We start from the raw sequence: 17,182 nt of genomic DNA, 5'->3' as shown, positions 1-17,182 counted from the left end.
CAAAGCCTCCACGTCCTTCTGGTAGTGTGGCGACCAGAACTGGACGCAGTATTCCAAATGCGGCTGAACCAACGTTCTATACATCTGCAACATCAGACCCCAACTTTTATACTCTATGCCCCGTCCTATAAAGGCAAGCATGCCATATGCCTTCTTCACCACCTTCTCCACCTGTGACGTCACCTTCAAGGATCTGTGGACTTGCACACCCAGGTCCCTCTGCGTATCTACACCCTTTATGGTTCTGCCATTTATCGTATAGCTCCTCCCTACATTATTTCTACCAAAATGCATCACTTCGCATTTATCAGGATTGAACTCCATCTGCCATTTCTTTGCCCAAATTTCCAGCCTATCTATATCCTTCTGTAGCTTCTGACAATGCTCCTCACTATCTGCAAGTCCTGCCAATTTTGTGTCGTCCGCAAACTTACTGATCACCCCAGTTACACCTTCTTCCAGATCGTTTATATAAATCACAAACAGCAGAGGTCCTAATACAGAGCCCTGCGGAACACCACTAGTCACAGGCCTCCAGCCGGAAAAAGACCCTTCCACTACCACCCTCTGTCTTCTGTGACCAAGCCAGTTCTCCACCCATCTAGCCACCTCCCCCTTTATCCCATGAGATCCAACCTTTTTCACCAGCCTACCATGAGGGACTTTGTCAAACGCTTTACTAAAGTCCATATAGACGACATCCACGGCCCTTCCCTCGTCAACCATTCTGGTCACTTCTTCAAAAAACTCCACCAGGTTAGTGAGGCATGACCTCCCTCTCACAAAACCATGCTGACTATCGTTAATGAGTTTATTCCTTTCTAAATGCGCATACATCCTATCTCTAATCCCTTTGATTTTGTTTGGCAGAGTATCCTGGAATCTGGGGAGAAAACTGACTGATTTACTGGAGAGAAAGAAATATGTTGGTTTTCTCACCAGAAACAACACTACAGCTCAGCCTTCAACACCATTATTCCCACGAAACTCATCTTCAAACTCCGTGGTCTGGGCCTCGGCACCTCCCTCTGACTGGATCCTGAACTTCCTAACTCGCAGACCACCATCAGTAAGGATAGGCAACAACACCTTCTCCACGATCATCCTCAACACCGTGCCCCACAAGGCTGTTTCCTCAGCCCCCTACTATACTCCTTATACACCTATGTCTGTGTGGCCAAATTCCCCTCCAATTCGATTTTCAAGTTTGCTGACGACGCCACCATAGTGGGTCGGATCTCAAACAATGACGAGACAGAGTACAGGAATGAGATAGAGAATCTGATGAACTGATGCGGCAACAATAATCTCTCCCTCAATGTCAACAAAATGAAGGAGATTGTCATCGACTTCAGGAAGCGTAAAGGAGGACATACCCCTGTCTACATCAACAGGGACGAAGTAGAACGGATTATGAGTTTCAAGTTTTTAGGTGTCCAGATCACCAACAAACTGTCCACGCCAACACTATAGTTAAGAAAATCCACCAACGCCTCTACTTTTTCAGAAGACTAAGGAAATTGAGTCACAGAACCATAGAGGTTTACAGCATAGAAACAGGCCCTTCGGCCCAACTTGACAATGCTGCCTTTTTTTTAAAACCCCGAAGCTAGTCCCAATTGCCCGCATTTGGCCCATATCCCTCTATACCCATCTTACCCATGTAACTGTCTAAATGCCTATTAAAAGACAAAATTATACCCGCCTCTACTACTACCTCTGGCAGCTTGTTCCAAACACTCACCACCACCTGTGTGAACAAATTGTCCCTCTGGACACTTTTGTATCTCCCCCCCCCCCGCTCACCTTAAATCAATGCCCTCTAGTTTTAGACTCCCCTACCTTTGGGAAAAGATATTGACTTTCTAGCTGATCTATGCCCCTCATTATTTTATAGATCGCTATAAAATCACCCCTCTGGCATGTCAAATTTGGCATGTCAGCTACGACTCTCACCAACCTTTACATATGCACCATAGAAAGCATTCTTTCTGGTCGTATCACAGCTTGGTATGGCTCCTGCTCCGCCCAAGACCGCAAGGAACTACAAAAGGTCATGAATGTAGCCCAGTCCATCACGCAAACCAGCCTCACATCCATTGACTCTGTCTACACTTCCCGCTGCCTCAGCAAAGCAGCCAGCATAATTAAGGACCCCATGCATCCTGGACATTCTCTCTTCCACCTTTTTCCGTTGGGAAAAAAATACAAAAGTCTGAGGTCACGTACCAACCGACTCAAGAACAGTTTCTTCCCTGCTGCTGTCAGACTTTTGAATGGACTTACCTTGCATTAAGTTGATCTTTCTCTACACCCTAGCTATGACTGTAACACTACATTCTGCACTCTCTCCTTTCCTTCTCTATGAACGGTATGCTTTGTCTGTATAGCGTGCAAGAAACAATACTTTTCACTGTACGTTAATACATGTGACAATAATAAATCAAATCAAATCAAATCACTGTCATTTTTTGGTAAGATTTTGCCCAATGTGTGAAAAGTGGAATAATGATCACACTCCTTCTTCTCCTCATTACACTAGCTCAAACAGCCTTACTGAATGAATGAATTGCCGGTGAAATCCCCAATTCTCAAATTTAGACAGATCAAGCAAGATCTATACAGTGTAATGTTACATCAGAGAGCAACACCTTTAACTGTAACTGTTCTATCATCGGCAGAGCTCATATTTGGCATGCCAATGCATAACAATTGATTACTCCTATCCATTCTACTCTTTCAGAAACTAGGGAGAAACTTTTAAAACTACAAGAGATGATGACCAACATGCACAACAAAAATGCTGAATTGCCAAGTTTTCAGTTTGTAAGTTTACAATTTTCTATCCAGGATCCCATAGAAGATGGCAACCAGCCGAGGTGATAAGGATTTGCTCAGAACCAAGGACCTATGAAGTCCTTATTCACAAATGTGCAACGGTGAGGTGTAACTGAGGACAAATCAGATCCATTCCAGCTCCAGCACCATACAGTCCTATTGCATCCGGGAAAAAAATTGCAAGTACAACCAGGAACAGCATCCAAGAATAACATTCCCGTGATTACCGTGAGCCATTAAAGAAACTTCTGGGCAAAGTTATCATCACAAGATCAAGGCATACCAGAAAATGATCTAACATTTTAGAGACTCATAGCTGAATTAGTTCTGTGCACTCGTATAATGGTAGCTAAACTTGGAAATGTATTCTAAATTGTTGTATTTCTTTGGAGGTGGGGGGGGGAGGGGATACCTTTAAAAAGAAAGGGGGATGTTGTAAATATGTCTTCATGGAATATTAAAATGATATCAGTAGAATGGAAATGTGTCATGTGTTTGATTCTTTATTCTAATTTTGCTTTGAGCAGAGAACACTCACACAGCTCTGATGTCCTCAAGCTTTAAACCTATGAGTATATATATATATATAGATATATGTATAATATATATAATAGAAATAATATACACCTATGCTCTCATGTCCTAGTCTTAATAAGTGAACCTACATGTTTACCCAATTCAATTGATGTCTTGTGTCTTATACAATAAGTAAGCCCAAGGAGTATATTAATAAAATAACACAACAGCCCCTATAATTTGTACTGCATTTTCCAGTTTCTTCTGTCCACAATGCATTGTTTAGATGAGCTTCCTGAAGTACTGCACTGTTGTTCTAACAGACTGAATCTAAGAAGTGTCTCCTTACCCAATTATTACAATACCTCTGATTATTTTCAATCTTTCACTTTCCCCATTTTCTTTTTTTAACCATTTTCAGTTTTCTTTTTTCCTTAGTATTTCCATTGAATTACTTGGATGGAGGATATTCTTCTTATTTCTATATAGTGGTGTGTATTTTGTTCTCAGCAACTCTGTTCTTTGAAGGTGAACCTCAGGAAATATGGTAGGTTCATCACAGAATGGGAGAACATGCACAGGAGTGAACCACCTGAGGAGTGACCTCAAGTAATGGTGTTGCCTCTTTTGAACAGCAAATAATATGGGTGGTCAAGGACAAAAGGCAAGCTAAAAAGCTGTGCCAGACCAACAGTAGACGCAATTTGTCCTTGCCTGCATTGTGGAAAGCCAGGCAGGTCTGCAATAGGAGGTTAGCAGAACAGATGACTCTATCCACACAGGAAATGGCCATCTTTGATAATGAAGGGAAATCAACAACGACAGCAAAGATAACAATTTTGCAATATTGCTAAAAGCATTCTTTTCATTTAGCATTTCCCAGCCAGTTCTAATTACTAATTTGCCTTCCTCTGTTTTATTTTATTTATTGTCTTAAAATCACCCTTCAACATTGCATTACCTGAATTGCATTTACTTTGGTCTGTGAGAGAAAATCATTGGTTCAAATGTGCAACAGCTGGATTTCCCATTATCCCGACCACCACTGGATCCTTGACTCCGGTACCCATTTTAAGTAAACTGAATTGTGTAGTTCTGTATCAATTCCATGAAATTCTTACTTCTTTTGAGAGATCTTGGCCATTATTCCACATGATGTCTGTGATTAAAATTGCATAAAATTAGTACCCTCCCTTCTCTGATGTTCTTTTTATTTGCTTCAATAATTCTATATCAGTTTCTACCTTTTGCTCCGGTGAACTATAACAATTTCCTATCATTAACTTCTTTTCCTCAGCTTGACAGGTTTCTGCCTAAATTGATTTAGTCCTCCCCTTGTCTGAAGTTCATTCTTTTTTAATTCACCTTCTTATTACCAATGCTTCAGCTCCTCAGGTAATCTTCATTCTTCTCTTCCTTTGAACCTTACAAAGAGAAACCCACATTCAGCATTAGACTTTAACCACATCCACGCAAGCTGATTATATCTATCATTTACTTTCATTCAAATCATCCAAGCTCCAGTGACTTATTTGTTATGCTCTGCATGCAACTACAACAATGAATAAACTTATCAATGTCTCAAAAACATTAAGTTGTGATGAAACTTTACACTTTGTAATGTAACATCAAAATCAATGCATGCAATGGGTGGGATTTTATGCCGTCGCTTGCAGTGGGCAGGAATGGAGTTGCGGGTGGGAGCAAAATATCATGGGAGCCAAGAAAAGGGAATCTATGACAGCGAGATTTCCGGCCACGAAAGCCCCGAGCCCCCTCCATTGGAGCGATGCGGTTCCCGCTGAGAAAGTTGCATTTATTATTATATCATTAGCAAGCATTCCTGCTGCAAGCTTTCCCTGATGTTCAATATCTCCCCGCAATGTCAATCTGTCCCTGGTGTCACAACGTCAATCTGCCCCCGCTGTCACAACGTCAATCTTCCCCCTCTGTCACAACGTCAATCTGTCCCTGGTGTCACAACGTCAATCTGCCCCCGCTGTCACAACGTCAATCTGCCCCTGGTGTCACAACGTCAATCTGCCCCTGGTGTCACAACGTCAATCTGCCCCCGGTGTCACAACGTCAATCTGCCCCCGGTGTCACAACGTCAATCTGCCCCTGGTGTCACAACGTCAATCTGCCCCTGGTGTCACAACGTCAATCTGCCCCCGGTGTCACAACGTCAATCTGCCCCTGGTGTCACAACGTCAATCTGCCCCCGGTGTCACAACGTCAATCTGCCCCCGCTGTCACAACGTCAATCTGCCCCCGGTGTCACAACATCAATCTGCCCCCGGTGTCACAACATCAATCTGCCCCCGCTGTCACAACGTCAATCTGCCCCTGGTGTCACAACGTCAATCTGTCCCTGGTGTCACAACGTCAATCTGCCCCCGGTGTCACAACATCAATCTGTCCCTGGTGTCACAACGTCAATCTGCCCCTGGTGTCACAACGTCAATCTGTCCCCGCTGTCACAACGTCAATCTGCCCCCGGTGTCACAACGTCAATCTGCCCCCGGTGTCACAACGTCAATCTGCCCCCGGTGTCACAACGTCAATCTGCCCCCGGTGTCACAACATCAATCTGCCCCTGGTGTCACAACGTCAATCTGCCCCCGGTGTCACAACGTCAATCTGCCCCTGGTGTCACAACGTCAATCTGCCCCTGGTGTCACAACGTCAATCTGCCCCCACTGTCACAACGTCAATCTGCCCCCGGTGTCACAACGTCAATCTGCCCCTGGTGTCACAACGTCAATCTGCCCCCACTGTCACAACGTCAATCTGCCCCCGGTGTCACAACGTCAATCTGCCCCCGGTGTCACAACATCAATCTGCCCCCGGTGTCACAACGTCAATCTGTCCCTGGTGTCACAACGTCAATCTGCCCCCGGTGTCACAACATCAATCTGCCCCCGGTGTCACAACATCAATCTGCCCCCGGTGTCACAACATCAATCTGCCCCTGGTGTCACAACATCAATCTGTCCCCGGTGTCACAACGTCAATCTGCCCCCGGTGTCACAACGTCAATCTGCCCCCGGTGTCACAACGTCAATCTGCCCCCGGTGTCACAACATCAATCTGCCCCCGGTGTCACAACATCAATCTGCCCCCGGTGTCACAACATCAATCTGCCCCTGGTGTCACAACATCAATCTGTCCCCGGTGTCACAACGTCAATCTGCCCCCGGTGTCACAACGTCAATCTGCCCCCGGTGTCACAACGTCAATCTGCCCCCGGTGTCACAACATCAATCTGCCCCCGGTGTCACAACGTCAATCTGCCCCCGGTGTCACAACGTCAATCTGCCCCTGGTGTCACAACATCAATCTGCCCCCGGTGTCACAACGTCAATCTGCTCCCACTGTCACAACGTCAATCTGCCCCCGGTGTCACAACATCAATCTGCCCCTGGTGTCACAACGTCAATCTGCCCCCGGTGTCACAACATCAATCTGCCCCCGGTGTCACAACGTCAATCTGCCCCCGGTGTCACAACGTCAATCTGCCCCCGGTGTCACAACGTCAATCTGCCCCCGGTGTCACAACATCAATCTGCCCCTGGTGTCACAACGTCAATCTGCCCCCGGTGTCACAACGTCAATCTGCCCCCGGTGTCACAACGTCAATCTGCCCCCGGTGTCACAACGTCAATCTGCCCCCGGTGTCACAACATCAATCTGCCCCCGGTGTCACAACATCAATCTGCCCCCGGTGTCACAACGTCAATCTGCCCCCACTGTCACAACGTCAATCTGCCCCCGGTGTCACAACGTCAATCTGCCCCCGGTGTCACAACATCAATCTGCCCCTGGTGTCACAACGTCAATCTGCCCCCGGTGTCACAACGTCAATCTGCCCCCACTGTCACAACGTCAATCTGTCCCTGGTGTCACAACGTCAATCTGCCCCCGGTGTCACAACATCAATCTGCCCCCGGTGTCACAACATCAATCTGCCCCCGGTGTCACAACATCAATCTGCCCCCGGTGTCATGACGTCAATCTGCCCCCGGTGTCACAACATCAATCTGCCCCCGGTGTCACAGCGTCAATCTGCCCCCGGTGTCACAACATCAATCTGCCCCCGGTGTCACAACGTCAATCTGCCCCCGGTGTCACAACATCAATCTGCCCCCGGTGTCACAACGTCAATCTGCCCCCGGTGTCACAACATCAATCTGCCCCTGGTGTCACAACATCAATCTGCCCCCGGTGTCATGACGTCAATCTGCCCCCGGTGTCACAACATCAATCTGTCCCTGGTGTCACAACATCAATCTGCCCCTGGTGTCACAACGTCAATCTGCCCCCGGTGTCACAACGTCAATCTGCCCCCGGTGTCACAACGTCAATCTGCCCTCGGTGTCACAACGTCAATCTGCCCCCGGTGTCACAACATCAATCTGCCCTCGGTGTCACAACGTCAATCTGCCCCCGGTGTCACAACATCAATCTGCCCCCGGTGTCACAACATCAATCTGCCCCCGGTGTCACAACATCAATCTGCCCCCGGTGTCACAACGTCAATCTGCCCCCGGTGTCACAACATCAATCTGCCCCCGGTGTCACAACATCAATCTGCCCCCGGTGTCACAACATCAATCTGCCCCCGGTGTCACAACATCAATCTGCCCCCGGTGTCACAACGTCAATCTGCCCCCGGTGTCACAACATCAATCTGCCCCCGCTGTCACAACATCAATCTGCCCCCGGTGTCACAACATCAATCTGCCCCCGCTGTCACAACGTCAATCTGCCCCCGGTGTCACAACATCAATCTGCCCCCGGTGTCACAACGTCAATCTGCCCCCGGTGTCACAACATCAATCTGCCCCCGCTGTCACAACGTCAATCTGCCCCCGGTGTCACAACATCAATCTGCCCCCGCTGTCACAACATCAATCTGCCCCCGGTGTCACAACATCAATCTGCCCCCGGTGTCACAACATCAATCTGCCCCCGGTGTCACAACATCAATCTGCCCCCGGTGTCACAACGTCAATCTGCCCCCGGTGTCACAACGTCAATCTGCCCCCGCTGTCACAGCGTCAATCTGCCCCTGGTGTCACAGCGTCAATCTGCCCCCGGTGTCACAACATCAATCTGCCCCCGGTGTCACAACGTCAATCTGCCCCCGGTGTCACAACGTCAATCTGCCCCTGGTGTCACAGCGTCAATCTGCCCCCGGTGTCAAGCTAGTGGGTTCTACAGCAGCTTTTTAAAAATGGGAAGCTGGCGGTCTCATTTCTGAAGGGGAGTTCAGAGATAAGCAGCAATTGTGCTCAGGCAGCAGGTCTGTGGACAGATCTATTGAGAGTGGGCAGGCACAAATAGAGTGCAAAAAGGAAGGTTTTATGCATTGAAAAGGTTGCTTAATCCTTACATTAATGCTCGCTATCTACAACTGCCTAACAACATCAGTGGCTGCTCGCTGCAGGAGCAGTCCAGTTCCTCCCCGACAAGCAGGACAGCTCTCTCCTCAAACTCAGTTAGGAGTTTCAACTCGACCATTCATCCATCTGACTGTGATCTCTCCCAGTTGCTGTGAGACAGCTTTTCCTGCAAGGGAACAGATGGGGAGAGCGTACACCGGCTGTGTGGCAGGTGTGCGTGTGTTAGCAGAGGTTAATGAGAACAGTGTCTTACCCTGGCTGAGCTGAGAAGGTCATTTATTCTCTTCCTCCTCTGCACCCCCAACCTCCTGTGCTGGGAGCTGGCACATACCAACGCTGCCACCGCTGCCCATGCTGGGTTGGTTACCTTGCTGGAGGATCTCCTCCCCGCCCAAAGATAAAGGGTCGGGAGTCTTTCCTCCACCGCCCTCAGCATTCTGGTCAGGTCTCTGTCTGAAAACTTTGATGTGGCCTCCCTGGCAGCGTCCCTGCGTCCCTCCCTGCAGTGGACTTGGAACAGGTGCTGGGGAGGTGTTTAAATGGAGTTCCCCAGTAATTGAAGCACTCAGCCTGAAGGAGGGTGAGACGAATCAGATTCAGTCTGTCGCTGAGGTGGCCTGGTACCCAAAAGAAAAAAATATATGCTGGTCCCGATTTTACCATTTTCATTCTAAGTGCTGAATCTGGACACAATTCAGATCCGACTTGGAAACCTGCTCTCAGGCGCCCCCATACGCACTTTGCCTGAAAATAAATCGCGAGTCTGAATCGCGCTGTGGGCGGGGCTTATCGCCTTTGAAACGCTGCAGCTCCGATCAGAGCTTTGAACTGCGCATGCGCAGTGAGAAAAAATTTTTGAAAAACGTGCCCCTGTCACATCGCTCCCGGGCCGCAAAAAGTGGATAAAGCGGCCCGGGAGTGAAAAGCGGCAGCGATGGCCCCCACAGACATCACCCCACCCCCAGTTCACAACTGTCCCAATTATCCACCCACCCCCCTGCTACCCAGACCGATAACGACCTTTTGCCCCCCTTTCCCCCCACCGATTGCCCGCAGAGTGGCAGTGGTTCCCCTCCGCCCCACCACCAGAGATCCATCTGGTCACCCTCCTCCCCCATGCCCCCCAGCCAGAAAACCATCTAGCCTCCACCCCCCACCCCTTCCGCCCCCCCCCAACCAGAGAGCGATCTGGCCTTCCTCCTCACCTCCCCCCACCAGATAATGAGTGGGCCTCCCTTCTCCCTCCCTCCCCTGCACACCCCACCAGAGAATGATCCGGCCTCCCTCCTTTCTCCCACCCCACCAGAGATACATCTGACCTGCCTGCTCCTCCCTCCCCTCCCCCACCACCGATCTGAGTCAGAGAGCCGTTGGAAGCTCTGAAACTATCTCTTCAGAAGCTGGAGCGCCTGAAACAGACCTTTGCCGAGCAGGTCTATTTCACGCCGAATCTGGATGGACGAATGCGTTGGCAAAGGGGGAAATGCTGGTAAAGTTGGGCGGGCAGCCCATTAATTCAATTTAAATGCACACAAAGTGAGCATCTGCGCGGACGTGGGCGCAGATCGCGTTAACAAAGGAGAGGGACATGTTGACTGGTAGTGTCTCAGAGAGATGTGTTGACCCGTTAAAAAAAATCTCAATTACAAGGGAGGAAGTGTTAGGTTTTTTAGGAAACATTAAGACAGACAAATCCCCAGGGCCGGATGGCATCTATCCTAGACTCCTCAGGAAGGCAAGAGATGAAATTGCTGGGCCTCTAACAGAAATGTTTGTCTCTTCACTGGACACAGGTGAGGTCCCAGAGGATTGGAGGATAGCAAATGTGGTCCCGTTATTTAAGAAGGGTAGCAAGGATAACCCGGGTAATTATAGGCCGGTGAGCTTGACGTCCATGGTAGGGAAATTGCTGGAGAAGATTCTTAGAGATAGGATATATGCGCATTTAGAACTGAATAATCTCATTAGCGATAGACAGCATGGTTTTGTATGAGGGGCGTCATGCCTCATAAATTTGGTTGAGTTTTTTGAGGAGGTGACAAAAACGATTGATGAGGGAAGGGCCGTGGATGTCGTCTATATGGATTTTAGTAAAGCGTTTGACAAGGTCCCTCATGGCAGGCTGGTGCAAAAGGTTAAATCTCATGGGATAAAAGGTGAGCTAGCTAGAGGGTGGAGAACTGGCTTAGCCATAGAAGACAGAGGGTAGCAGTGGAGGGGTCTTTTTCCGGTTGGAAGTCTGTGACTAGTGGAGTTCCGCAGGGCTCTGTACTGGCACCTCTGCTGTTTGTGATATATATAAATGATTTGGAGGAAGATGTAGCTGGTGTGATCAGTAAGGTTGCGGACGACACGAAGATTGCTGGAGTTGCGGATAGTGATGAACATTGTCAGAGAATACAGCAGGATATAGATAGGCTGGAACATTGGGCGGAGAAATGGCAGATGGAATTTAATCCAGATAAATGCGAAGTGATGCATTTCAGTAGATCTAATGTAAGGGGGAGCTATACAATAAATGGCAGAACCATCAGGAGTATAGACACACAGAGGGACCTGGGTGTACAAGTCCACAGATCCTTAAAGGTGGCAACACAGGTGGAGAGGGTGGTCAAGAAGGCATATGGCATGCTTGCCTTTATTGGATGGGGCTTAGAATATAAAAGTTGGCATATGATGTTGCGGCTGTATAGAACATTGGTTAGGCCACATTTGGAATACTGCGTCCAGTTCTGGTTGCCACACTACCAGAAGGATGTGGAGGCTTTGGACAGAGTACAGAAAAGGTTTACCAGGATACTGCCTGGTATGGAGGGTCTTAGCTATGAGGAGAGATTGGGTAAACTGGGGATGTTCTCCCTGGAAAGACGGAAGATGAGGGGCGACCTAATAGAGTGTACAAAATTATGAAGGGCATAGATAGGGTGAACAATGGGAAGCTTTTTCCCAGGTCGGAGGTGACAAACACAAGGGGTCACAGGTTCAAGGTGAGGGGGGCAAATTCAACACAGATGTCAGGGGGCCGTATTTTACACAGAGGGCGGTGGGGGCCTGGAATGCACTCCCAAGCAAGGTGATTGAGGTGGACACGCTGGGATCGTTTAAGACTTATCTCGATAGCCACATGAACAGACTGGGAATAGAGGGATACAGATGAATGGTCTAGTTGGGCACATGAGCGGCGCAGGCTTGGAGGGCCGAAGGGCCTGTTCCTGTGCTGTATTGTTCTTTGTTCTTTAATGGCCTCACACCCGACTTTACCAAGTTTTCGCGCCCGTAAAATCGGTCCCCCTAAGTAGCTAAAGATACAGCAGAAAAACTGCCACCGTCACCAGCGAGCAACACCCCTGTTTTCTGGCCTAACTTGATACTTTGCCAAAATATCAGAAAATTGCGCCCAATGTTTAACTGCTACTAAATAGTAAAACAATTTTAACTTGTGTGTTACACATCTGCACATAAAAGGTTCCAATAAGATTTTGGTTTCTTTTTGGGGTGTGAATTAATGCATAAAATGCTGTAATGATGAAGGAAGGAATAAAACAAAGAAAGAAATAAAGAGCAAAAGGAATAAAGAAAGAAGGACTTTACATTTATGTCATGTCCTATCAAATCCTCAGATGTTCTAAAGCATTTTACAAGCAATAAATTACTTTGAAGTGAAGTGAAAGTTGTCATAAATTAGCCAATTTGTGCAAACCAAAGCAAACACATCATTAGATCATCTTTTTTGGTGGTATTGCCTGAGGAAGGAATGTTGCTCAGGACATGGGATAACTCCTTCTTCCTCTAATATTGTCATGGGATCATTAACATACACCTGAACAAACAGGTTTGAAGTTTCACCTAATACACGGTGACTTCAAGATTGGAGCAGACTATTCTTAATGCACTGAAAAATAAGTCTAGGTTATGCTGTTTTAGTTCAAAAATTCATTTAAACCTTGGTAATTGTCAGCTGAAGTGTTTTATTCTTTTTCATAAACTACTGATACGCTGTACATTTGCATGTAAAGTTAATGAAAAATTACTTTACTGAAACAATTTGCTTCAACAATTTCTATTTAAGATACATACAGGAAAATATAGCCAACAGGCCATAGTATCAAAGAGGCTTGGTTGTTTCCTGGTGCCCTGTATTCAGTTGTAGCCTTCTTGTCAAAAGCTCTTAAATGTCTATACAGTTCTATATGAAGCACGTTAAATGTCACTGTATATCTTTGATAGGCAAATCTGAGTTTCAGTATAAAGGCATGTTGTAAGCATGTGCTAACAATATACTTGGCATGAATCAGCCTATCCAAAAGATAAATCACCATTGCCGTTTTCTACGATACATAGCCCCAAATCACAATGTCAAGTGTTATAATCCAGGTCAGAAACTCCACGGTGTTTTATGAAGTCAACCTAGACAATACGTTTTGCATTTTGAATTTGGCTAAGGTAAGCATGAGATGTCTCACTTTAGGTATGATTCAAATGACCCACTAGGGAGCTTTTATTTATTTAAAATTTATTTAAGGATACAGTTAACATATAATAAGAAAATTAGCAATAACTTCTACCAATTACAAACAAGAAAGAAAACAATCCTGATATTGTATATACCTTAACAGCTCAATGTACAGTTTCAAACAAATAAACACTCTTACAAACATACACCCGTCCCAGGTTTAGCACAGAAAGTAAGAATGCTCATGAGATGCTGGATTTTCTAGCTCTGCAACACCTGCTGTGAATTAGTCCTCGTGATAGAGAATTGAAGCTCTGACTTTCCAGCCTTAGAGCTTCCCAAAAATGCGAAGCCCCAGAAGGTTACAGTTAACTTATAATGGACTCCATTCTTATTGTGAGGGAGTTGTTGTTATTGTATTATTAAGTATTCGTGTGGTGGCTACATTAGGTTGGTGTTTTATTATTAGATCCACTGCTTACCGGTCGCTAGCAAACTACTAACAGATAAATTGTCACTCCAGAAAGGCAAGAAAACTGCTTTCAGCTAGCCAGTAGAATTTCTAATCCAGGGAGAGGGGCAAACACACTGCATCCAGCCTGGAGTCCAAACACCTTCTTACTAGCCAGCAGCCAAAACTGAAAGAGCTCTTGTAAGAGAAAAAAAACCTGTCCCAACTGATCTGTCAATCATTGATCCCCCCCAACAATTTAAAAGGGTTGTAAAACTCGTAAACTCCAAGAGAGTGTGTTAGGCCCAGGTTAAAAAAAATGAAAATCCATTAAATCATTTCAGCAGCAATAGAAGGACATCTAGTCAGACAGGTCAGCAACAAGCACAAAATGTCCTCTTTAAAGAACAGCAGAGAAACATGATTAAAATATACTTCTTAAAGGCACACTAGCATCACACAAGAAAACAAGTAATAATGGGCCCGATTTTGCCATCATATTGCGCCGGTTTTCGGGCGTGAAAACTTGGTAAAAGCCGGGCGTGAGGTTAGTAGCACATCCGTGCCTGCCTCTGCACCGGTTCCCCCTTTACCAAGGCCCGAAAATGGCCGCGATCGGAACTGTACCTGAAACAGGCGTGACGGCCATTTAAATGCATTTGAATGCATTTAAATTGAATTAATGGGCTGCACGCCCAACCTTACCGGCACTTCCCCCTTTTCCACCATGTTCGCCGAACCGGAATCGGCGCGAAACAGACATGCTCAATAAAAGTCCAATTTGGGCGCTCCGTCAATAAGGGTTAGTGAGGAGGTAAGTGTATAGTGTCCGACAGCTCTCTGCTACTCACAAGTGTGCTTTTGTTGCGGCCATTTTCTGTCTCAGGTCGGTTTGGGCTCTGCAAGTGTGTGGAGGGGTGGGGGGCTGTTGCTCAGCTTCCACCCCAATGTCCAACTTGCAGCATGGACACGAGTCTCAACACTGATCTCAGGTCTTGCGGTGCTGCTGGGTCCGAGTGCACTCAGCTTACTTCCAGCTGAAGGATGTGCACAAAGCCCTTGCAAATTGCATTGCTGCAGCCTCTCAACTTTGCAAGGAGCTGTGATTGTGGGGAGCGAGTGGCTGGGGGAATTGGGGGAGCTGTGATTGTGGGGAGCATGTGATTGGGGGAATTGGGGGAGCTGTGATTGTGGGGAGCATGTGATTGGGGGAATTGGGGGAGCTGTGATTGTGGGGAGCATGTGATTGGGGGAATTGGGGGAGCTGTGATTGTGGGGAGCATGTGGCTGGGGGAATTGGGGGAGCTGTGATTGTGAGGAGCATGTGGCTGGGGGAATTGGGGGAGCTGTGATTGTGAGGAGCATGTGGCTGGGGGAATTGGGGGAGCTGTGATTGTGGGGACCATGTGGCTGGGGGAATTGTGGGAGCTGTGATTGTGGGGAGCATGTGGCTGGGGGAATTGGGGGAGCTGTGATTGTGGGGAGCATGTGGCTGGGGGAATTGTGGGAGCTGTGATTGTGGGGAGCATGTGATTGGGGGAATTGGGGGAGCTGTGATTGTGGGGAGCATGTGGCTGGGGGAATTGGGGGAGCTGTGATTGTGAGGAGCATGTGGCTGGGGGAATTGGGGGAGCTGTGATAGTGGGGAGCATGTCCTTCCAGACCCTAGCGGAGATGTCTGTGGCATCTTCCAATCAGCCATGCGCATCTGGGCTAAGCAGGTCACAGAAGCCCTGTATGCCGGGCTGGGCAGTACATCAAATTTAACCTGGACCAGGCCCATCAGGAAGCCTGGGCTGCAGGTTTCGCAGCCATTGTGGGGATGCCTAATGTTCAGGGGGCCATTGACTGCACACATATCACCCTCAAGGCCCCCCTACAGAATCCACGAAGATTCATCAGCAGAAAGGGGTTCCACTACCTGAATGTTCAACTCATTGATGACCATAATGTAAACATTATGTACGTCTGCGCAAGATACCCAAGCAGTGTGCATGACAGTTTCACTGTCAGGAATTCGGACATCCCGGAAGCATTTGAGGAGGAGTCCAGGCTGCAGGGGTGGCTTGTGGGTGATATGGGTTACCCGCTTTGGACATGGCTGACAACAACTGTGCATAGGCCTGTGTCTGAGGCGGAGACCCGCTATAATGAGGCCCATGTAGCTACCCATGCAATAGTAGAGAGGTGTGTTGGGTTCCTCAAAATGTGATTCCGGTGCCTGGACCAATCTGGCGGGGCCCTCCAATACAGCCCTGTGATCTCTTCCCGCATCGTGGCCGTGTGCTGTGCCTTGCACAATCTGGCTCTACAGAGAGGTGACCCATTGGAGGAGGAGGAGGACCAGCTGGGCATGGCTGGGGAGGATGACCAGCAGGAGGAGGGGGAAGAGGAGAAGGAGGACCGTGGATGTCGTCTATATGGATTTCAGTAAGGCATTTGACAAAGTCCCACATGGCAGGTTGGTTAAGAAGGCTAAGGCTCATGGGATACAAGGAGAAGTGGCTAGATGGGTGGAGAACTGGCTTGGCCATAGGAGACAGAGGGTAGTGGTCGAAGGGTCTTTTTCCGGCTGGAGGTCTGTGACCAGTAGTGTTCCGCAGGGCTCTGTACTGGGACCTCTGCTATTTGTGATATATATAAATGATTTGGAAGAAGGTGTAACTGGTGTAACCAGCAAGTTTGCGGATGACACGAAGATGGCTGGACTTGCAGATAGCGAAGAGCATTGTCGGGCAATACAGCAGGATATAGATAGGCTGGAAAATTGGGCGGAGAGGTGACAGATGGAGTTTAAACCGGATAAATGTGAAGTGATGCATTTTGGAAGAAATAATGTAGGGAGGAGTTATACAATAAATGGCAGAGTCATCAGGAGTATAGAAACACAGAGGGATCTAGGTGTGCAAGTCCACAAATCCTTGAAGGTGGCAACACAGGTGGAGAAGGTGGTGAAGAAGGCATATGGTATGCTTGCCTTTATAGGATGGGGTATAGAGTATAAAAGCTGGAGCCTGATGATGCAGCTGTATAGAACGCTGGTTAGGCCATATTTGGAGTACTGCGTCCAGTTCTGGTCGCCGCACTACCAGAAGGACGTGGAGGCGTTAGAGAGAGTGCAGAGAAGGTTTACCAGGATGTTGCCTGGTATGGAGGGTCTTAGCTATGAGGAGAGATTGGGTAAACTGGGGTTGTTCTCCCTGGAAAGACGGAGAATGAGGGGAGATCTAATAGAGGTATACAAGATTATGAAGGGGATAGATAGGGTGAACGGTGGGAAGCTTTTTCCCAGATCAGAAGTGACGTTCACGAGGGGTCACGGGCTCAAGGTGAGAGGGGCGAAGTATAACTCAGATATTAGAGGGATGTTTTTTGCACAGAGGGTGGTGGGGGCCTGGAATGCGCTGCCAAGTAGGGTGGTGGAGGCAGGCACGCTGACATCGTTTAAGACTTACCTGGATAGGAATGGAGGGATACAAACAATTGGTCTAGTTGGACCAAGGAGTGGCACAGGCTTGG

Source organism: Mustelus asterias, chromosome 10, assembly GCF_964213995.1.
Source record: "Mustelus asterias chromosome 10, sMusAst1.hap1.1, whole genome shotgun sequence".
NCBI lineage: Eukaryota > Metazoa > Chordata > Chondrichthyes > Carcharhiniformes > Triakidae > Mustelus > Mustelus asterias.
The sequence above is the reverse complement of the archived record's forward strand: the minus strand, read 5'-3'. Positions refer to the sequence as shown.